The 23,383-nt window shown below is 46.9% G+C and overlaps 1 protein-coding gene across 5 annotated transcripts in view; it reads right to left on the bottom strand.

Annotated features, from left to right (window-relative positions):
• The window catches only part of LOC140516110 (uncharacterized), a 54,275-nt gene extending 31,465 nt beyond the window's left edge, over positions 1-22,810 (bottom strand). For 2 of the 5 annotated variants that reach the window (XM_072627077.1, XM_072627075.1), the window contains exons 1-3: positions 15,720-15,806; positions 13,981-14,116; positions 1,087-1,222 (exon numbers count right to left, since the gene is read on the bottom strand). The gene's annotated coding sequence lies outside the window, so the exon portion shown is untranslated. Of the gene's footprint in view, positions 1-1,086; positions 1,223-3,280; positions 3,363-13,980; positions 14,117-15,719; positions 15,807-22,644 lie in introns of those variants that run through there. The other 3 variants (XM_072627072.1, XM_072627074.1, XM_072627073.1) reach the window with 3 other exon arrangements.
• Positions 22,811-23,383: the final 573 nt, after the last annotated feature.

Raw genomic sequence — 23,383 nt, 5'->3', positions numbered from 1 at the left:
ATCTCCTTGATGGACAAAACCTGTATTCCCATGGCCATGTGCCTGACCATCTTCGAACAGTGTGCGGAGCCGTTGGCAAAAAGCCTTCTTTGTCTAGGTCCCTATAAGATCCCCTTGTTCAGTGTAAGTCCTCGGCATCTCACCCGTGGACAGGACGCTCTGCCTGGGACCACTTGCTCCCAATTCGGACCCTGAAAGCTGTATCCTGGGATTCCCCAGCTGATGAAATTCAGGTGTTGGTGCCTCCCCGAATTGGTGGTGTTTTCTTTCTCTTTTTCTGCTATACTGATTATTATTATTACTTATTATTCTGCGTTTATTGTGTATTATCTGTTGTATTGGATGTTATTATAGACAGTCTATTCCTTGTATTGTATAATTAAACTACCTTCATTTTTAAAGCAGTGTGGGAGTGTTATTTACAGGAACGAATCCGAACCCCTAAAAATCACAAAACACCAAGAACTCGAAATCGACGGAATGCCCTTCCTTTGGGGAATGGCAGAAGAGCTTGTGGTATTTGAATGTAATGGAATACTACTGCACTCTAAGAAAAGATGAACAGGAAGACCTCAGAGAGGCCTGGAAAGTCTTCTATGAACTGATGGTGAGTGAATTGAGCAGAACCAGGAGAACTTTGTACACAGTCACAATCACAGTGTGCGAGGAATTTTTCTGGAAGACTTGACCCTTCACAGCAATGCAAGGAACTCAAAAATTTCCAATGGACTCGAGGCAAAATGCCTTACAGAAAGAACGATGGAACTGGATCCCTGAAGGAAGCAGGCCATTGTCTCTTGTGCCTTGTTTTCTTTTCATGCTTCTCCAATTCACTTTCATTGTTCCACTCAACATGACTAAGATGAAAATGTATTCAACAAGAATCTGTGTGTAGGATCTATATACGATGGTATGCCATAAAGGGAAGGGGGGAGAGGGAGGGGAAGCAAGGAGGAAAGTGGAGGATGGAAGGTAAAACTATCAGATGTATGGAAGTGATTGCAGAGAACTGAAGACAAAAAAATTATTAAAAATACATTGGGGTTTTTGTAGTGAGGGGTTAGGGGTCAAGGAAGTGCAACTTACTGAGGCCAGTCAGGAGTCACTGGGGTGCTGCTGCTTCACTGTTAGACTCCCAGAAGGGGCAGCCACTTGATGTTGAGGCGATGATCCAGAAAGAGGCCTCTCTGAGTGGAAAGGAGAAAGAGGATTTCACCAGCACCTGGGTACCAAAGAGAATTTTGCCTGAGTAACGCAAATACAGGAGACACAACCTAGGAGCAAGTAAGTAGACTTGGTTGTATGGGTGACGTTTCCTGCAAGTTGGTGCAGCTTTGCCTTCTGTATTCAGGCAGCCCCCTCTTTGTAGGCCCGGAAATCTCCCTCATTCACCTGCATCCAAGCCATGGCCCACCTCCAGGGCTGGATGCTTGGCCCACTCATCCCCTGGTTTCTCAACAGGATGCCATGTAAGCAGTGAATCGGGAGGTGGCAGAGGCCTGAAGGATAAGGAGGATCTCTGCCAGGGGGTGCTTCAATTTTTAAAAATGGCCAAGTCCTGCCCTGGACACAGGGACCCTCTTCTGGACACCTGGTGGGGGCTGGTAGTGTGGCCATCCAGGGGGATGTTCATCAAGACCACCCACCTCTCCTCTGGTTCACCATGTGGTCTGCCACTTGACTTATTTAATTATCTTCAGGCAATTCATTAATTAATGACTTCTAGACTTATGTCTCCATGAAACACCTCGGAACAAAATTCCCTCATCAGATAACAATGACATATTACACCATACATATATGAACCCCTGTAGAAAACCCCCTCCCCATTCTTCCTGGTAGGGTGAGGGTCTAGTTGTTCACGCGGTAAAGGCCTTGCCAGGTCTGAGGGACCCACGGGGGCAGCTCACACTCAGGGCTGGGAGAAAACACAGCCAGGGAGGCTTTAGGGCTCCAGAAGCTCCCTCTGGGGCTCGTCCGTCCCCCCCCCCCAGACCTCGTCCTTTGCCCCCCGCAAACAATGGCGAAGGAAGAGAAGCCAGGCCTACCTGGACTCTGCCCCCCCATACCCACGGCCCTTGGCACCCCCACCAAAAGATGCAGAATGAGAAATCTAGAAATTGCAGGGCTCCGTCTTCCCCTGAATCCCAAGCCTCGCCCCGCCACAGGATCGGCACGGATCAGAAAGAAGGGCAACCTCGGCCTTGCCCTCCCCACAGACCTCCGCCCATCGAACCCCATAACCCAGAGGCTGGCCAAGGCTCAGAAACGAGGCCAACCAGGCTCGCCCCCACGCAGATCCCCACCCCCAACTTCCCCCAGTGTACCCCGCCCACTGTGCCCCCTGCAAAGGAGGGCAAACGATGGGAAAAGCGGCCATCTGGGGCTCTGCCTCTCCCCCGGAAGTCCGCCCGCTGGCCCTGCCACCAAAAGATGGAGGACGAGACATGAGGCCTACAGCGGCTCCGCCACCCGAACCCAACTGCCACCCCCCAGGACGCGAAGGATGAAAAACGGGGCCCTCCTGAGACCCCCAACCCTCTGCTCCCCCACTACACATCCCATTGTCCCCAGAAGAATGACAAAGGACGGGAAAAGCGGCCATCTGGGGCTCTGCCTCTCCCCCGGAAGTCCGTCCACATGCCCTGACACCAAAAGATGGAGGACGAGACATGAGGCCTACAGCGGCTCCACCACCCGAGCCCAACTGCCACCCCCCAGGACGGGAAGGATGAGAAACGGGGCCCTCCTGAGACCCCCAACCCTCTGCTCCCCCACTACACATCCCATTGTCCCCTGAAGAATGACAAAAGACAGGAAAAGCGGCCATCTGGGGCTCTGCCTCTCCCCCGGAAGTCCGCCCGCTGGCCCTGCCACCAAAAGATGGACGACGAGACATGAGGCCTACAGCGGCTCCACCACCCGAGCCCAACTGCCACCCCCCAGGACGCGAAGGATGAAAAACGGGGCCCCCCCGAGACCCCCAACCCTCTGCTCCCCCACTACACATCCCATTGTCCCCTGAAGAATGACAAAGGACGGGAAAAGCGGCCATCTGGGGCTCTGCCTCTCCCCCGGAAGTCCGTCCACATGCCCTGACACCAAAAGATGGAGGACGAGACATGAGGCCTACAGCGGCTCCGCCACCCGAGCCCAACTGCCACCCCAAAGGACGGGAAGGATGAGAAACGAGGCCCCCCTCGACCCCCGGCTCTCAGCCCCCCTAGTACCGCTCCCATTACCCCCCCGAGGATGGTGAAGGATGAGAAACGCGGCCTACCTCTGCCAGGAGGACCTGAGAGACTCTGCCTCGAGCTCTCACGAGCACAGAAAGGAAGGAGCCTGCTGTGCCCCCTAGCGATGGCAGGATGCAAGGGAAGGGAGGAGAGGGGGCGGGGCTGAGAGGGGCGGGGAGAAGAGGGGGCGGGGCAGAGAGGGGGAGGGGGCAGGGGGGAGGGGAGGCCAGGGGAGGGCTTGGCCACCCACAGGGGCACCCTGGGGGAGGAAGGGGAGCTCGAGGTGCTGCTCTGCCCCCAACAGGCACAAGATGGGGTTGGGGCCTGGAAGGGGCCTCCCACAGGCGCCTTTTACAGGCAAGGGAGGCGCTGGCTTAGCGTCCCAGAGGTGGGGCATGGATGCCAGCATTCTCCAGGGCTCCTTTTGGCGGCCTCCCTACCCCCACCCCCCTTACACGTGGGGAAACTGAGCCCCGGGAGGAGCCCAGGGGGCCCTGGGATTGGTAGACCCCATCTTACCCAAGTGGCAGCTGAGGCCCAGTGGTGTCCCGCACTTCCCAGATTAGGAGCCCAACCAGAGGCTTGCCAGACTCCCAGGCTCTGGGCGGGAAAACCCAGGGCGCAGGCGCCGCGTTACTGAGGGGGTGGCATGGGCGGTGGTAAGGGGGCGGGGCAGGGCAGGAGGTGCAGAGTTCGAGTCCAGCCCTAAACTGTAACCCCCGTAGGTGTTTGCCCCAGGGTCCCTGCCAGGAAAGGGCGGGAACTGCAAAGGCAGGGGGCCGTTGTGGGGAGGAGATCGGGAAGCCAGTCCATGAACTGATCAATAAGTAGCGCTCACCAACGTGCAGCTGGGGCCAGACCAGTGCTTTGTGATCAGGCAGCTGGTCAACAAACCTCAAAGCAGCTCCTAAGTGTCTGCCAGGAGCTGGGGAGCAGATGCTAACAGAGGCAAAGACAGCCTTGCCCCCTAAGGGCTGACCCTCCAAGGGGGAAGGACGCCCTTTACAGCAGCGGTGGTGTGGGTGGAACCCTGCCCACCATGGAAGGTCTGGGAGGAAGGAAAGGGGGCCAGCAGGGGTGAAGGAAGGAGACTTTGGGATAGCTGGGGGAGGGGGTCTTCTGGAGGAGCTCAGCTTGCATTAGAGTCAGAATCATGGACATTCACAGAGTGCCTGCTGTGTCCAAGGCATTATGGGGGCCAACTGCAGTCTTCTTGATGTACCTCTCCCCACTGGACACAGATGGGTCTGGGGAGAAATGAGGCTGGGGACCTTGCCCAGGCCTCCCTCACTTAAGTACAATTCACTTGCAACTCGTGGCGTCACCTCCGTGATGTCATGGTCCTCTTCCAGAAGGGAGGAAGAACAGCACCCACTGGGAAGGAAACTGAGGCTCAGGGAGGGGAAGGACTGACCCTTGCTCACAGAAGCCAAATTTCATCCCAGATCCTGCACCTCTAAAGAGGAGCCCAGGAACCAGTCTGTCCAGCCTGCTTGCCAGTTCCCTGGGATCTCTGGGAAACACACTGGGTGCACCTGCTGCATTAGGCACTGACCATGGGGCTGGCACTCTTTTAGGCCCTGGCCATTCAAGCGCCTGTCCCTCACCTTCCCATCCTGGACCTCCACCAATCACCCAAGCTCAAAGCCTTTGGCCCCTTTATCAAGTATGCATTATTTATGTGTCAGTTCATAATGCATAATAAGTAAATAACATCTTACGACATCACATGACCTCTAGTGAATGCCCTGTAGACAGCTGCGCTGGACATTCCCGGGTGGCCAAGGGGCTAGTTGGAACTGAGTCCCCAGATGAAGCACAATAATATTGCCTTCAGTTTCCCTGAGGCTCTTTCCAGGGCTCTGCCCCTTCCCCAGGCCCCTGACCCTCTTCTCTCCACAAGAAGGATGGAAAAGGATGAACACCTGGGCCTACCTTGTCCAGGCTCCCAAGACCTTTGGTCACTGGCCTTCCACCCAAATGTGGAAGAATGAAAATGAGAACGACCAGGATTCTGCCTGTCCCACAGAACCCCAGCCTTTGTTCCCCTAGAGGAGGAATGGATGAGAAACAAGGCCTTCTTCTCTCAGGACTCCCTGAATGACACGAAGCCTGGTGGTCTCCCAAGCAGAGAAAGGAAGGAGCCTGCTCTAGCATTATATGTAATGGGGATAAGATGAATGCATTTCCAGTAAAATCAGGGGTGAAACAAGGATGGTACTAGAAATATTAACTTTACCATTAAGAGGAGAAAAAGAAATGGAAGGTATAAGAGCAGGCAAAGAGGAAACTAAGTTATCACTCTTTGCAGGTGATATGATGATATGCTTACAGAACCCCAGAGAATCAAGGAAAAAACTACCTGAAATAATAAACAACTTTAGTCAACTTGTAGGTTACAAAATAAACTCACATAAATCATCTGCATTTCTATATAATACTAACAAAGCCCAACAGCAAGAACTAGGAAAGGAAATCTCATTTAAAGTTATGGTGGACACAATACGATTTCTAGGAGTCTACCTGCCAAAACAAATCCAGGGACTATATGAACACAATGACAAAACTCATTTCACACAAATGAAGTCAGATCTAAGTAAGTGGAAAAACATCAGTTGCTCGTGAGTAGGCCAAGCTAATAAAATAAAAATAATCCTACCTAAATGAATTGATCTCTTCATTGCCATACCAATCTAACTACCAGATAATTATTCTCTAGAGCTACATACAAAAAATAATATCAAAATATATGTGGAAGAACCAAAGGTCCAGAATAGCAAGGGAGCTAATGGATGGAAATGGCAAGGATGGTGGCCAAGCACTACGAGGTCTCAAATTGCATTTAAAGCAGCAATCATCAAAACTACTTGGTACTGGGTAAGAAATAGAGGGGCAGACTAGTGGAATGTGTTAGGTATTCAAGGCACAGTAATCAATGAATATAACAACCTACTGCTTAATCAACCAAAAAACCCCTGGCTTCTGGGATAAGAGCTCACTGTTTGACAAAAACTGCTGCACAAACTGGATAAGTCTGGCAGAAACTGGGTGTAGACCAATGCCTGCCAACCGTACACAAGAACAAAGCACAAATGGATACATGATGGAGCTATAAAGAGTGATGCTATAAACCAACAAGGGGAGCAAGGAACACTGGATTTGTCAGATTTATGGAGAATGGAGACATTTATTCTCATTACATCAAATTGAAAAGTTTTTGCGCAAGCAAACCCAACGCAACCAAGATTAGGAGGGAAGCAGGAAACTGGGAAAGAACTTTTGCAACTAGTGTCTGTGACAAAGGCCTCATTCCAAAAATATATAGCGAACTGAGTCAAATGTACAAGAATCCAAGTCACTGCCCAACTGATTAATGGTCAAATGATAAGAACAAGCAGTTTGCAAAGTAAGAAATTGAAGGTATGTATAGTCATGTGAAAAATGCTGTAAATCACTATTGATGAGAGATGCACAAAACAAAACTACTATGAGGCACCACATCACACCTATCAGATTGGCTAACATGACAAAACAGGAACATGATAAATGTTGGAGAAGATGTGGGATGGTTGGAACACCAATTCATTGCTGGTGGAGCTGTGACTTGATACAACCGTTCTGGAGAGCAATCTGGAACTACGGTTAAAAGGCTATAAAAATGGGTATAGCCTACGATCCAGCAATATCGCTTCCAGGACTGTATCCCAAAATCATCACGGAAATGAGAAAGGATCCCACATGTACCAAAATATTTATACCAGCTCTCTGTCTGGTGGCCAAGTGAAGGAATATTTCATATCCTTTGAATAAAGTAAGTTCACTCTGTCCTTTTGGTGACCTCCCAAGGAACATAACATGCGCGAGTTGGCCAGGTATTAATGTTTTGGGAACTAGCCACTCCCGGAACACATAGACAATACTTGGAGGATCTGGCTAGTCCTCCCAGTATATGATTAATTAACTTATATCTTGTGGCCCCCGTATAGTATCTCCTTGATGGACAAAACCTGTATTCCCATGGCCATGTGCCTGACCATCTTCGAACAGTGTGCGGAGCCGTTGGCAAAAAGCCTTCTTTGTCTAGGTCCCTATAAGATCCCCTTCTTCAGTGTAAGTCCTCGGAATCTCACCCGTGGACAGGATGCTCTGCCTGGGACCACTTGCTCCCAATTCGGACCCTGAAAGCTGTATCCTGGGATTCCCCAGCTGATGAAATTCAGGTGTTGGTGCCTCCCCGAATTGGTGGTGTTTTCTTTCTCTTTTTCTGCTATACTGATTATTATTATTACTTATTATTCTGCGTTTATTGTGTATTATCTGTTGTATTGGATGTTATTATAGACAGTCTATTCCTTGTATTGTATAATTAAACTACCTTCATTTTTAAAGCAGTGTGGGAGTGTTATTTACAGGAACGAATCCGAACCCCTAAAAATCACAAAACATAAATTGGCGTCACGAACAGGATTCGTTGTGTAAATGCCTCTCTTTAAGAAATCAGTTGAGAACCCTGTCCCAGTTGAATCCCGGGATGGGAAGACAGGATTCGCAGTACAATATGCCATTTTTGAAGAAGAATTTGACAAATAAAGTATTTGAAGAAGATATTGTGGAGTCGGGAGATTTGCCCTACTCCTCGGTGGCAAAAGGACAGGACCCTATGAAGACTGGGGTAGTAGACTTAAAACTGCAGAGCCCTTACAGGTGACTGCTTGCCTACAAGAATCATCACCTTCTCTGCTCTTGGTAAACTTCACTTCTCTGTTCCGGTTGCAAAAATGTATTTTATCTCTGTTTGACCTGTTTTCTGATTTGTAAAAGTAAAGATAATGATGGTTGTTGTTATGGGATCAAAATGATAAAATGATTATAAGATTCTTGACATAATGACTGGTGTATAATTGTTAACTTTGAAGTGGTTTTAATTACTAAAAGTAATAAGATCAATAATTTATGGAAATGTAAATAATACCACCTGAAGTTATTGTTGTGTTAAAGCTGTATTTCTAAGATTGTATTTCTGAATTTCTCTTAGATTGTAAAAATTGAGTGACCACTGTAATTCAGAAATAGTGTTGAAACTAAAAGATGTTGGGAAAATTGTGTAAAACCAGCTATGTTACTTTATGAGTCCCGCTAACCTTGCCTTATAATGTTTTATAATTGCCATTTAGAAAACCAGGTATTTTCACCTTTGCCTGATAAAGGTTATAGCTAAAACAATTCGGCTATCATGCATAAAAGTTGTAAGACTGTTAGCTAAGGTATTTGGAGTTACTGTTTTAATGCTAAGCCTTAAACTGTTAATTGATTACTGTGTATGGAAAGAAAAGAACTTGTTTGGCTTATGTAATTCCTAAACAATGAATATGACTTTCTCAGAAGCTGTAATAGATAGAAAGGATTTTTAACAATTGGCTTTTATATCAGGACAAGTTCTAAATTTGAGAAGGAAAGATGTTAAATGGAATCCCTTGTGTATGTGAGTCCTGGTAGATCTTTATTGCTTATTGCAACTCCATAAGAAAAAAAAATAACTATCTGGCTCTAAACTGTAATTGGTGAAATTTGCCATTTAAGGTAAAAGGTATTTGGGACCATAACTATTTTTGTTTTGAGTTTGAATTTGGGTATAGTTGTTTGCATTAAATCAGCATCTGAGAGAAATGCCACAAGTTACTCAGAGAGAATGTGATCCTGTACTGTTAACAGGTGAAGTTTGTATTTGGAAAGGAAAGGCCAAAGAGACAATTCTAGCCTCAATCTAGGATGGGATCCCCCTGGCTCAGTTTCCCCATTGTGTTCCTTTAAAAAGGAATGTTTCCCACCTGACTATTCCTGAGTCTGGCTGTGAAAAGATACTGCATGACTGGAGAATTTCACTCTTATCTGAATTCAAACAGAATAAAGGATGTTTTATCCTGTCATATTTGGTATGTCACATGTCCCTGCTTTTTTCCTTCTATAGCAAATTTCTATGAACAGAACAAGTAGTCAGTAAATGTGTGAGCCCTGTCATGTAATCTTACTGGCAAATCAAATTAGAACATGTGGAGAAATTTATGTAAACTGCTTAAGACTCATCTTTAGATGTTCCCATTGTTTAAAAGGATTTTAAAAGCAGTCATGTTTTTCTGTGATCAGTCTCTTACTGTTACCAATGTGAGATTCCATTACAACACCTTTTTGACTAAAACATTTTGTAATATCTAGGAATTCTGCAATAACTAAGAATTTAGTTTGTAATACTTTGGGAATTCATATTACTTAAGGACATCTTTATAACAACTCAGCTTTAATGAACTTCAATTTTAAAGTTTTATTTTTGCTTCAAAGTGAAGAGTTATCATTTCAAAAGATTTCAACTAATTTTCTTTATAAAAGTTTAGTGACTCAACATCAGGATAAAATTTAAACCGTTTTTTAAAGAAAAGAAAAGGAAATGCTTTTAGAAGAAATATTTTTTTAAAAAAGAAAAATCTCTCATGTAAGGCCTACTAAATTTTCATTTTCAAGATAATGTATTGCTAAATTAATATGTAATGATCTACAAAGCAGAAAAGATTTTGGTATTTTGATCTGAATTTGGAGTCATCCCATGGCCTAAGCAAGAGTTAAAATTAGTGTTTGAACTTACCATATGTAAGCAACAACAACAACTTAATTTCTAAAGTTTCCCTTCCAGAGTGAATAATCAGAAAGAGATAAACAAGCCTGTGAAACAACGATGTACATCTACTCAGTTGTGAGGTTCAAGTTAGAAACCTCTTTTGTTTAAGGCAATACAGCCATACTAGTGAAGAGTAATAACTTGTGAGCTATCTTGTCTATGGTAGAAATATAAAGGAGAGTGAAGCAGTCTGAATAATGGGCTCAAGAGATTTTGAAAGATAAATAAAGGTTTGACTGAAAATACAGAAGGCAGATAAGGTTTGGGACAAATGGGGGTCATCCAAGCCTCTCCTGTCTCCAGATAGTTGCTCTGGATACCTTTGTACCAGTCTCAGATGGTTTAAGTATGTTGAGAGAGTGTGGGGAAGTATTTTCAGAAGACAGAAAAGTGTTGTAACTTGATTTGATAATTAGTAGCCCTACCAGATTTGAGATGGCCCTACCTAAAGTATACCAACCCATATGTAACCCCTTCTGGTCATTTTTTGGCCTTTGTTTGCTTAATCTCCTTGCCAGTTTTGTCTCCTCCAGGTTCAGTTCCTTCCACTTGCAGATGACCATTCTGGCTGTGTATCACCCTCTGTCTGAGACCATTACGCATCACTGTCTGGACCTGGATCATGTTCCTGATACTGACTGAAGAACCAACCCCCTGAATGGGACCTCTCAAGGCAGGGACAGCTCTACGTCCAATCTCAGCATGAAGCAGTTTCAGAATCTGAGACCTTGGTCCCTTACCCCAGAAAGATTTGGGGTCTCATCTGTTTAAGGGGGGAATGATGGGGTGCTTGGGTGCATGAACTTGGGCCCCAATTCTGGAATCACATTTCTCCCTAACCTCAAAATACTGCCATTATAGGCAGATACTATCCTGATCAAGTTTAGCTGTTTTAGGAGTAGGTGTACTAGGAGGAGTAATTGACTCCGACTATGTTGGAAAAATTAAAATAATTTTGCTAAATTTGGATACTGAACCTTATCATACAACAGAAGGAGAGTTGCCCAACTAGTTATTATCCCTTGCCTGAATCCTGAATGGCCAAAGTTCATATACCAGAATCTTCTGATGCCAGGAGGGGAGGATTTGGTACTACCAATATGACAATTGACTCAAAGGCATGGGTTAAAAATAAACCTACAGACTGGCCTAAGGCCATGGAAATCGTAGCTGAGGAAAAAAAATAATACAGTGCTGGCTTGTTACTCAGGAGATGATACCTTATATGATGTTCCATTAATACATGTCTTTTTCTGTGAATAAAGTGTTTTTTAGGGATATGGATATTGCTGTACACCATCTCAGAAAATTTTGCCTGGACCCCAGGAGCACGACTGCACGCAGGTGGCTCTCAAATAACCTTACGGTGGAGAATTCTACCACCCCTGATAGGTGTTTTCAAGTGATGGAGGATCAGTTCAAGAATAGTAATTGTACCACCTGGGGCATTAACAATACGACCCAGTGTATTAATGTTAACAATAACATATCCTTCCCTGTATTACCAAATTGTGCCAGAATAAAAAGGGTCTGGTATGATACATTGCTTGGCGGGACAGGAACCGGTTTGGGTATAATAAATTCTATAGATCTTGAGACCCTGGCCAGCAGACTGCACAGTGCTGGACAGGATGTAGCTCAAGCACTTACTGTTAATGCCAAATGGTTGCCCACAACGATCCTGCCCCATCAACGTACTTTAAAATACCAAGGCCAATTCCTACAGGTTTTAATGACTCAACCTTAGCTTCAGTAACTTTTAACACTAATGTTACAGCACTATTTAATTGGACTCAATGTTCTTTACAAAATACGTATACTCTAATACAAAAAGAGAATGCACAGCGTTTATTGTTGAGTGGAGACCCTGATCTTTGGAAAACTTTATTCCCTTCCTATAATTATTGGAAATCTCAGCAGCAAACTCAAGCTAAGTGCACCTCTCTGTGGTGTACTGAGACTATGTATTACTATAATGTACAACATTGGACCACCATGTGTCAGTACCATGTAATTCCTTTTATATTGCATCATTACTTTGCTTTGCTACATTTATATGGAAATTACATCGATCAAGCTAATGTAACTCATACTTTAGAAGATTGTACTTTAACTAATAGTGGAATGGTGTGTGGGATGATGACCAGACAGATGGAGCCCTGTCTTCTCTCACACTCCTCTAATCTACGTGATCTTACTCTATACCCTATGTCCAATTTCTCTATGTTACATGAAGGATCTGTTCCATCTATCTGCCTTGTCTCTAACAATCAAACTAACTTGTACTCTGTAGGGCAAGTAGCCCCATTTGCTGGTTGTATACAACATGTGAGTCTTCTCCATTGGCAGGGTGATGATTTCTACTTTCCCCCTGATAGTGGATGATGTTATTTTGTCTTGGGTACCCAAACTATTACGTCTACCCTATGTGTATTTATCTTTGGAACCTTTAATCTCTATTTTAAATTCTTCTGTTGAATTCCAGCAACTATTAGAGAAAAACCAAAGAGCGCTCAATAAACATCATATACAAACACTTGTAGTTGAGGCCTCACACTTAGTAACCTCTGATACTAATCATCGTTGGTATGATTTTCTATTCCAATCCTCCACTGCAACTAAATACTTTAATAGCCTTGCTATTCCTATTTTGTTATTATTCCTATTACTACTGTTTTTATTTTGTTGTAATTGTTATATGTATACTCAAATGAAACGGATATATACTAATTTTACTCCCTTGATTCAGTCACCTTAAGTCCTTTGTGACCTTAAGGCCAAATGAAGGAATATTTCATATCCCCTGAATAAAGTAAGTTCACTCTGTCCTTTTGGTGACCTCTCAAGGAACATAACATGCGCGAGTTGGCCAGGTATTAATGTTTTGGGAACTAGCCACTCCCGGAACACATAGACAATACTTGGAGGATCTGGCTAGTCCTCCCAGTATATGATTAATTAACTTATATCTTGTGGCCCCCGTATAGTATCTCCTTGATGGACAAAACCTGTATTCCCATGGCCATGTGCCTGACCATCTTCGAACAGTGTGCGGAGCCGTTGGCAAAAAGCCTTCTTTGTCTAGGTCCCTATAAGATCCCCTTGTTCAGTGTAAGTCCTCGGAATCTCACCCGTGGACAGGACGCTCTGCCTGGGACCACTTGCTCCCAATTCGGACCCTGAAAGCTGTATCCTGGGATTCCCCAGCTGATGAAATTCAGGTGTTGGTGCCTCCCCGAATTGGTGGTGTTTTCTTTCTCTTTTTCTGCTATACTGATTATTATTATTACTTATTATTCTGCGTTTATTGTGTATTATCTGTTGTATTGGATGTTATTATAGACAGTCTATTCCTTGTATTGTATAATTAAACTACCTTCATTTTTAAAGCAGTGTGGGAGTGTTATTTACAGGAACGAATCCGAACCCCTAAAAATCACAAAACACCAAGAACTCGAAATCGACGGAATGCCCTTCCTTTGGGGAATGGCAGAAGAGCTTGTGGTATTTGAATGTAATGGAATACTACTGCACTCTAAGAAAAGATGAACAGGAAGACCTCAGAGAGGCCTGGAAAGTCTTCTATGAACTGATGGTGAGTGAATTGAGCAGAACCAGGAGAACTTTGTACACAGTCACAATCACAGTGTGCGAGGAATTTTTCTGGAAGACTTGACCCTTCACAGCAATGCAAGGAACTCAAAAATTTCCAATGGACTCGAGGCAAAATGCCTTACAGAAAGAACGATGGAACTGGATCCCTGAAGGAAGCAGGCCATTGTCTCTTGTGCCTTGTTTTCTTTTCATGCTTCTCCAATTCACTTTCATTGTTCCACTCAACATGACTAAGATGAAAATGTATTCAACAAGAATCTGTGTGTAGGATCTATATACGATGGTATGCCATAAAGGGAAGGGGGGAGAGGGAGGGGAAGCAAGGAGGAAAGTGGAGGATGGAAGGTAAAACTATCAGATGTATGGAAGTGATTGCAGAGAACTGAAGACAAAAAAATTATTAAAAATACATTGGGGTTTTTGTAGTGAGGGGTTAGGGGTCAAGGAAGTGCAACTTACTGAGGCCAGTCAGGAGTCACTGGGGTGCTGCTGCTTCACTGTTAGACTCCCAGAAGGGGCAGCCACTTGATGTTGAGGCGATGATCCAGAAAGAGGCCTCTCTGAGTGGAAAGGAGAAAGAGGATTTCACCAGCACCTGGGTACCAAAGAGAATTTTGCCTGAGTAACGCAAATACAGGAGACACAACCTAGGAGCAAGTAAGTAGACTTGGTTGTATGGGTGACGTTTCCTGCAAGTTGGTGCAGCTTTGCCTTCTGTATTCAGGCAGCCCCCTCTTTGTAGGCCCGGAAATCTCCCTCATTCACCTGCATCCAAGCCATGGCCCACCTCCAGGGCTGGATGCTTGGCCCACTCATCCCCTGGTTTCTCAACAGGATGCCATGTAAGCAGTGAATCGGGAGGTGGCAGAGGCCTGAAGGATAAGGAGGATCTCTGCCAGGGGGTGCTTCAATTTTTAAAAATGGCCAAGTCCTGCCCTGGACACAGGGACCCTCTTCTGGACACCTGGTGGGGGCTGGTAGTGTGGCCATCCAGGGGGATGTTCATCAAGACCACCCACCTCTCCTCTGGTTCACCATGTGGTCTGCCACTTGACTTATTTAATTATCTTCAGGCAATTCATTAATTAATGACTTCTAGACTTATGTCTCCATGAAACACCTCGGAACAAAATTCCCTCATCAGATAACAATGACATATTACACCATACATATATGAACCCCTGTAGAAAACCCCCTCCCCATTCTTCCTGGTAGGGTGAGGGTCTAGTTGTTCACGCGGTAAAGGCCTTGCCAGGTCTGAGGGACCCACGGGGGCAGCTCACACTCAGGGCTGGGAGAAAACACAGCCAGGGAGGCTTTAGGGCTCCAGAAGCTCCCTCTGGGGCTCGTCCCCCCCCCCAGACCTCGTCCTTTGCCCCCCGCAAACAATGGCGAAGGAAGAGAAGCCAGGCCTACCTGGACTCTGCCCCCCCATACCCACGGCCCTTGGCACCCCCACCAAAAGATGCAGAATGAGAAATCTAGAAATTGCGGGGCTCCGTCTTCCCCTGAATCCCAAGCCTCGCCCCGCCACAGGATCGGCACGGATCAGAAAGAAGGGCAACCTCGGCCTTGCCCTCCCCACAGACCTCCGCCCATCGAACCCCATAACCCAGAGGCTGGCCAAGGCTCAGAAACGAGGCCAACCAGGCTCGCCCCCACGCAGATCCCCACCCCCAACTTCCCCCAGTGTACCCCGCCCACTGTGCCCCCTGCAAAGGAGGGCAAACGATGGGAAAAGCGGCCATCTGGGGCTCTGCCTCTCCCCCGGAAGTCCGCCCGCTGGCCCTGCCACCAAAAGATGGAGGACGAGACATGAGGCCTACAGCGGCTCCGCCACCCGAACCCAACTGCCACCCCCCAGGACGCGAAGGATGAAAAACGGGGCCCTCCTGAGACCCCCAACCCTCTGCTCCCCCACTACACATCCCATTGTCCCCTGAAGAATGACAAAGGACGGGAAAAGCGGCCATCTGGGGCTCTGCCTCTCCCCCGGAAGTCCGTCCACATGCCCTGACACCAAAAGATGGAGGACGAGACATGAGGCCTACAGCGGCTCCACCACCCGAGCCCAACTGCCACCCCCCAGGACGCGAAGGATGAAAAACGGGGCCCCCCTCGACCCCCGGCTCTCAGCCCCCCTAGTACCACTCCCATTACCCCCCCGAGGATGGTGAAGGATGAGAAACGCGGCCTACCTCTGCCAGGAGGACCTGAGAGACTCTCTGCCTCGAGCTCTCACGAGCACAGAAAGGAAGGAGCCTGCTGTGCCCCCTAGCGATGGCAGGATGCAAGGGAAGGGAGGAGAGGGGGCGGAGATGAGAGGGGCGGGGAGAAGAGGGGGCGGGGCAGAGAGGGGGAGGGGAGGCCCGGGGAGGGCTTGGCCACCCACAGGGGCACCCTGGGGGAGGAAGGGGAGCTCGAGGTGCTGCTCTGCCCCCAACAGGCACAAGATGGGGTTGGGGCCTGGAAGGGGCCTCCCACAGGCGCCTTTTACAGGCAAGGGAGGCGCTGGCTTAGCGTCCCAGAGGTGGGGCATGGATGCCAGCATTCTCCAGGGCCCCTTTTGGCGGCCTCCCTACCCCCACCCCCCTTACACGTGGGGAAACTGAGCCCCGGGAGGAGCCCAGGGGGCCCTGGGATTGGTAGACCCCATCTTACCCAAGTGGCAGCTGAGGCCCAGTGGTGTCCCGCACTTCCCAGATTAGGAGCCCAACCAGAGGCTTGCCAGACTCCCAGGCTCTGGGCGGGAAAACCCAGGGCGCAGGCGCCGCGTTACTGAGGGGGTGGCATGGGCGGTGGTAAGGGGGCGGGGCAGGGCAGGAGGTGCAGAGTTCGAGTCCAGCCCTAAACTGTAACCCCCGTAGGTGTTTGCCCCAGGGTCCCTGCCAGTAAAGGGCGGGAACTGCAAAGGCAGGGGGCCGTTGTGGGGAGGAGATCGGGAAGCCAGTCCATGAACTGATCAATAAGTAGCGCTCACCAACGTGCAGCTGGGGCCAGACCAGTGCTTTGTGATCAGGCAGCTGGTCAACAAACCTCAAAGCAGCTCCTAAGTGTCTGCCAGGAGCTGGGGAGCAGATGCTAACAGAGGCAAAGACAGCCTTGCCCCCTAAGGGCTGACCCTCCAAGGGGGAAGGACGCCCTTTACAGCAGCGGTGGTGTGGGTGGAACCCTGCCCACCATGGAAGGTCTGGGAGGAAGGAAAGGGGGCCAGCAGGGGTGAAGGAAGGAGACTTTGGGATAGCTGGGGGAGGGGGTCTTCTGGAGGAGCTCAGCTTGCATTAGAGTCAGAATCATGGACATTCACAGAGTGCCTGCTGTGTCCAAGGCATTATGGGGGCCAACTGCAGTCTTCTTGATGTACCTCTCCCCACTGGACACAGATGGGTCTGGGGAGAAATGAGGCTGGGGACCTTGCCCAGGCCTCCCTCACTTAAATACAATTCACTTGCAACTCGTGGCGTCACCTCCGTGATGTCATGGTCCTCTTCCAGAAGGGAGGAAGAACAGCACCCACTGGGAAGGAAACTGAGGCTCAGGGAGGGGAAGGACTGACCCTTGCTCACAGAAGCCAAATTTCATCCCAGATCCTGCACCTCTAAAGAGGAGTCCAGGAACCAGTCTGTCCAGCCTGCTTGCCAGTTCCCTGGGATCTCTGGGAAACACACTGGGTGCACCTGCTGCATTAGGCACTGACCATGGGGCTGGCACTCTTTTAGGCCCTGGCCATTCAAGCGCCTGTCCCTCACCTTCCCATCCTGGACCTCCACCAATCACCCAAGCTCAAAGCCTTTGGCCCCTTTATCAAGTATGCATTATTTATGTGTCAGTTCATAATGCAAAATAAGTAAATAACATCTTACGACATCACATGACCTCTAGTGAATGCCCTGTAGACAGCTGCGCTGGACATTCCCGGGTGGCCAAGGGGCTAGTCGGAACTGAGTCCCCATATGAAATAAAACCATACTGGCTTCAGTTTCCCTGAGGCTCTTTCTGGGGCTCTGCCCCTTCCCCAGACCTCTGTCCCTCTCTGCTTCACATAAAAGGATGGAGAAAGATGAGAAATGAGGCCTGTTTCAGTTCTGTCTCCCAGATCCTTGATCATTGGCCCTGCACCCAAAAGCTGGAGTAATAGAAGTGAAGCCTTTTGGGACTCTGCACCACTCCCCCAGCTCCCCAACACTTGCCTACCAGATCTCCAATTGTATTATAGGGTAGTAATCATCAAAGCCACTTGGTACTGGCCAAGAAACAGAGGGATAGACCAGTGAAATAGCTGAGGCACTCAATACACAATCGTCAATGAATATAGCAATCTACCGTTTGATCAACCCAAGGACCCCAGCTTCTGGAATAAGAACTCACTCTGACAATAATGGCTGGGAAAATTGGATAACAGTCTGTGCAGGAACTGGGGATAGACCAATGCCTCTATCCCAGACACAAGAAGAAAGTCCAAATGGATACATGATCTAGGTATAAATACTGATACTACAAACCAATCAGGGGAGCAAGGAATAGTGTATTTGTCAAATTGATGGAGAATGGAGAAATGTTTGACCAAAGAAAAGGTAGAGAAAGTTATGAAGTGGAAAATGATCAATTTTGATTACATCAAATTGAAAAGTTTTTGCACAAGCAAACCCAATGCAACCAAGGTTAGGAGGGGAGCAGAAAACTGGGAAAGAATTTTTGCAACTACCTGAGTCACATGTACAAGAATGCAAGTCATTACCGAATTGATTAATGGTCAACGGCTATGAACAAGCAGTTTGCAAAGTAAGAAATTAAAGCTATCTATAGTCATATGAAAAATGCTGTAAATCACTATTGAGGAGAGACACGCAAATCCAGACGACTAGGAGGTAACACATCGCACCTACCAGACAGGCTAACATGACAATACAGAAACATGATAAATGATAGTGAGTGGGGCAGCTACGTGGTTCAGTGGATAGAGCACCAATGCAGGAGTCAGGAGGACCTGAGTTCAAATCTCACCTCAGACACTTGACATACACTAGCTGTCTGACCTCGGGCAAGTCACTTAACCCCAATGGGCTCATCCTGGGTCATGTCCAGTCATCCTGATGAATCACTGGATTCAGATGACTCTGAGGAGAAGCGCGGCTGGTGACACGCACAGCCCTCAATCACTCAAAACAAAGGACTGATGGGACCATGAAGGGCCTCTTGTAGGAGGTGGCACTTAATCTGAGCCTGGAGGTAGTTTCAGCTTCCAAGAGGAGGAGGGGAGGAAGGAGAACTTCAGACACTGGGGGTGAAGAGGAAACCAAACCTACAAAGGGGGAGATGGGATGTTGCATATGAGGAAACAATAAGAAGACTGCTTTGGTTGAATGTAGAGTGTGTCCACGTGAGAAGTAGGAAGGATAGAGCCCCCTGGGAAGGGATCTAAATACCAAATAGAAGAGGGGGGGCTTCTTACTCAAGTATCTTGAGTAGGGATGTGAACTTTAGGACTATCAGTTGGTAACTCTATGTAGGATGGATTGGAGAGGGCAGAGGCAGGGAGATCAAGTAGGAGGCTTCCGGAATAATCTAGGCAAGAGGCAACAAGGGCCTCTACTTGAGGGATTTGGGAACAGGTGGAGGAAAGGAGATGGATAGGACAGTTGTTATGGGTGTAGACCTGACAACAGTTAGCGTCTGATTGGATACTGAGTGAGGGAGAAAGAGGAGCCAAAAATGACTCAGACATTTTGAACCTGGTTTATGGAAAAGAGGGCAAGGTCCTTGAATGAAGGAGAAGTTAACCCTTCTGGTCCTGTGACTCAGTCCTCTGTAGATTTGCTAAGGACAAAGAGTTCTGATCATCTAAATATTTCACTTTTTCTTTTCCTAGCCAAAGTATGGACTTCTGCAAATGGGGAGGGCAAGGGAGGAAGGGAGATGGAGACAGTACAGTAGCAGCATCCAGGTTAGCAAGAACTTCAGATGAAGGCTGCAGAAATAAGGCAGAATGGGCCACACCTCTGACTTCTTATAACATCCCACTTCTGGTAGCAAGATCTCCAAGTATCGTGCAAAAAGCTGGTGCCCCCAAAACATTTGATAAGTGTTCAACCACTAGGAGGACACTATTAGACACTACCCTGATCCTAGTCAGCAGAAAGGTGGTAGAAAGTGTTAGAAGCTGGGAGACTTATTCTCACCCTGGAGATTATTGAAGTGAGCTGCAGTGAGGAAACATGAGGCATTGTTAGGCAGTCTATGGTTGGGAAGCTAGGTGGCTCTGTGAATAGTGCTGGGCTTGGAGTCAGGAGGATCTGAGTTCAAATCTGCCCTCAGACATCGACTAGCTGTGTGACCCTTGGAAAGTCACTTCACTCTGTTTGCCTCAGTTTCCTCATCTGACAAATGAGCTTGAGAAGGACATGGTAAACCTCTCCAGCATCTTTGCCAAGAAAATCCCAGCTGGGGTCAGAGTTGGGGGAGAGGTGGACAGGGCTGAAATGACTCAACAACAACAACTATGGTTCTCAGAAAGTTGCTGACCTCTCACCTCAGCCTCTCTGGTAGCCACATCTACACATTACGTCTAGCAGGGCATGAACTGAGTGGGATTTATGCATTCAGAAGCTGCTCTAAGCCTACATCCTACCAAAATGCTTCCCCTTCTGCCTCCACAGTTGCTGTATTTTTTCAGAGCTCAAGTCCCATGAATTTAGCATAAGGAATTCACTCTTCTCAGGAAGAGACAGAAGATGGTCAGCTATGTATGGAGTTTTACTCTTGAAAGAAAAGCCAAAGCAATGAATGAGAAATAAAACATCTGCCATTTCGCTGTGTACCCAAAACTTCTCCCAGACCTATGAAGTTTGCTCATAGTACTTAAACCATGACTAGCCAAAAAGTGGTAAGAACTGCACAACTCAATTTGCTTAGTCAGCCCCACCACCAGCTGTTCCTCTTGGAAGCCAGCAAAAGACTGCAGACAATACAACACGGCTTGCAACTTTTATTTTCCTTATCTATCCCTTAGAAAGGTCATGAGGTGAAGACTCAGCTCCTCTCCATTGTGACCCTAGGCACAGACTCAAGATCCTGTGCTTTTTTGTTGGGGGGGGGGGGGGTAGGGGGAGAAAAGGACGAGAATGTCTGTTTATCTTTTCCAGGTTAGACGTGCAGTGATCACACAATGGGCCAATTCCAATACAAATGAGCAACTTTAACCAGCTCCTATTCTGGACCTGAGCTGGTCCATCCCTCCTGAAGCAGCCTGGTGGCCTTTCCCCTCCAGAGACTCAACACACTAGTGCATCTCAGAACTCCTAATCTCAAGTGATCCACTAACCTCAGCCTCCCTAGCAGCACGGACCACACTCCACCAGTACTCCACCATTTAATGTCTTGTTGGTCCTAGGACCCTCCCTTTGCCACCTTCACCATCTTTCTGGGGGTTGACCTGAAGCTTAATATTAAAGGTGTGGTGTAAAATTCTGTATTCTGTGTTGAGGTATAAGCCTGCCAGAAATCATTTTTATTCATTTAGATTATTTTAATCTAAGCATTTTTGCTTGGAGAAAGGCCAAATTTCCATGCCAATAAAGACCACTATGGGCCAGGCAGGGCGACTCTTATTTGAAAAACTTCCATGGTCAACTAACCAGAGTAGAGGGACCTTTGGAACCCTCATAAGAAGTTCTTTTGGAGTAGAGCTGCCCTGTCTTGCTGATTCCTCATTTAGGTTTAGTAATCTGCCTGTTTGAAAAGAAAGCCTAGTCTGTGAGACTCAGTAAGAGGTATGCTTCTGGTCACATCTGTTTTTGAGGCCACCTTCTATGTTGTGTATGGGAATTCTTAAACTAGGGATGTGGAACCTGCGGCCTTGAGGCGACACGTGGCCCTCTAGGCCCTCAAGCACAGGCCTTTGACTGAATCCAAACTTCACAGAACAAATTCAGTCAAAGGGCTGAACTTGAGGGCCTACAGGGCCACATGTGGACTTGAGGCCTAAGGTTCCCCACCCCTGTCTTAATCCATGCCAGAATAAAGCCTTCCTGGATCATCCAGAAATCAACTTTCTGGTCTGACACCAAGCTAATTCCAGCTGCACTGGGCTACTTGCAATTTTAAACAGAAGAGAAGTGACCATTTTCTGAAAGAAAGGGAGGCTAGCTCAATCCTGCAACCTGGTGACAGGCATGTTTGCCTCACCCCTTTCCTTTACATTGAACAGCAGACCAACTCTAGATCGGGTGGCTTGGTTAGTGAGCAGAGCTCCTCTGGGAATTCCACAAATTCCAAGGTTCTCTGTCTAGGGATTATGAATGGCATAAACTCATATTTTCAGGATTTTTCTTTTCTGTTTGTTGGAGGTTTGTTTAATGTATGTAGATTTGCTTTATATTTAGAGATGTAAAAGCACCAGGTCGGGATACCCTCCTGACTAAAGGAATGTCTGCAGGGTCAGACAAACCTCCAGAATGGGAAAGAGGTTAGCAGGCCAATTATGTTGAAATATAGTTATGAAAAATGCATAAACAAACAAGCTTATGGCTCCTCAGGTCAATCATTTCTGCTCTAAGGGGACACCCATTTGACTGACAAAACTTTGAGACCTGACTAGTACCCAAGTGTCATTACTGCCTAGGAGAGGTAAGAAAGATTTAGTTGGATACCCTTGGGATAACCAACACTACTGCTGCAATCTGGGATGGAAAGAGACCACTCACTAGTTGGTACAATTAGAAAAGCTGCCATCCTTATCCCAGGAGATGAACTGAATCAGTCCCAGATGGGTTTGGGAGAGCACCACATCACTGCTGCACTAGGCCACTGCCCTGCAAGCCTCCTCATTCATGAGGAAGATTGTCCAAATGACTGAGACACTCCAAGGCAGCAGACCATGTCTTGATGTACAGCATGTTTTCAAAGGTTAGGGTGCTTATTCTTAAAACTAAATTCATTATTTATTTTTAATACTCTTTAAATTTTGAGTTTCTGATTCTCTCCCTCCCTCCTCCCTCTCCACCCACCACTGAGAAACAAGCAGTATGATCTCAATTATACATGTAAAATCATGAAAAACGTATTTCCATATCAGCCATATTTCCCCACAAAGCAAGAAAAACAACGAAAGTGAGAAAATCATACCTCAATCTGCACTCAGAGTTCGTCGGTTCTCTGTCTGGAGGTGGATAGCACTATTTTTTTTTATCATGAATCCTTTGGAATTGAGTTAGACCATTGTATCCATCAGAGTAGCCAAATCTTTCACAGTGAAGCATCATGACAGCATTGCTGCTACTGTGCACAATGATCTCCCAGTTCTCCTCATTTCATTTTGTATCAATTCATGTAGGCCTTGACATGGTTTTTCTGAAACCACCCCCTGCCTCTCGTCATTTCTTACAGCACAATGCTACTCCCTCACGATCACGGATACCACAACTTGTTCAGCCATTCCCCAACTGATGAGCATCACCTCGATTTCCAATCTTTTCCACCACAAAAGAGCTGTTATCAATATCTTTGCATGCGTAGGTCCTTTTCCTTTGCTCTCTCTGGGATACAGACCTAGCAGTGGTATTGTTGGATCAAAGGGTATGTGGTTTTATAGCCCTTTGGGCCTAATTCCAAATTGTTCTCCTGAATGGTTGGAACAGTTCCCCATTCCACCAACAGTTCATGAATGTACCTATTTTCCATCATCCCCTCCAGCATTTGTCATTTCGGATAGGTGTGAGGTGGAACCTCAGAGTTGTTTGAAGTTGCCTTTCTCTAATCAACAGAAATTTAGAGCATTTTCTTTTCATATGACTACAGGTAACTTCTTCTGAAAACTCAAAATATAGATTAGATTTTTAAAATAAAGTCTTGTTGGACTACAGCA

This window comes from Notamacropus eugenii, chromosome X, assembly GCF_028372415.1.
Source record: "Notamacropus eugenii isolate mMacEug1 chromosome X, mMacEug1.pri_v2, whole genome shotgun sequence".
Taxonomy (NCBI): Eukaryota; Metazoa; Chordata; class Mammalia; order Diprotodontia; family Macropodidae; genus Notamacropus; species Notamacropus eugenii.
This window is presented reverse-complemented; position numbering and strand designations above follow the sequence as displayed.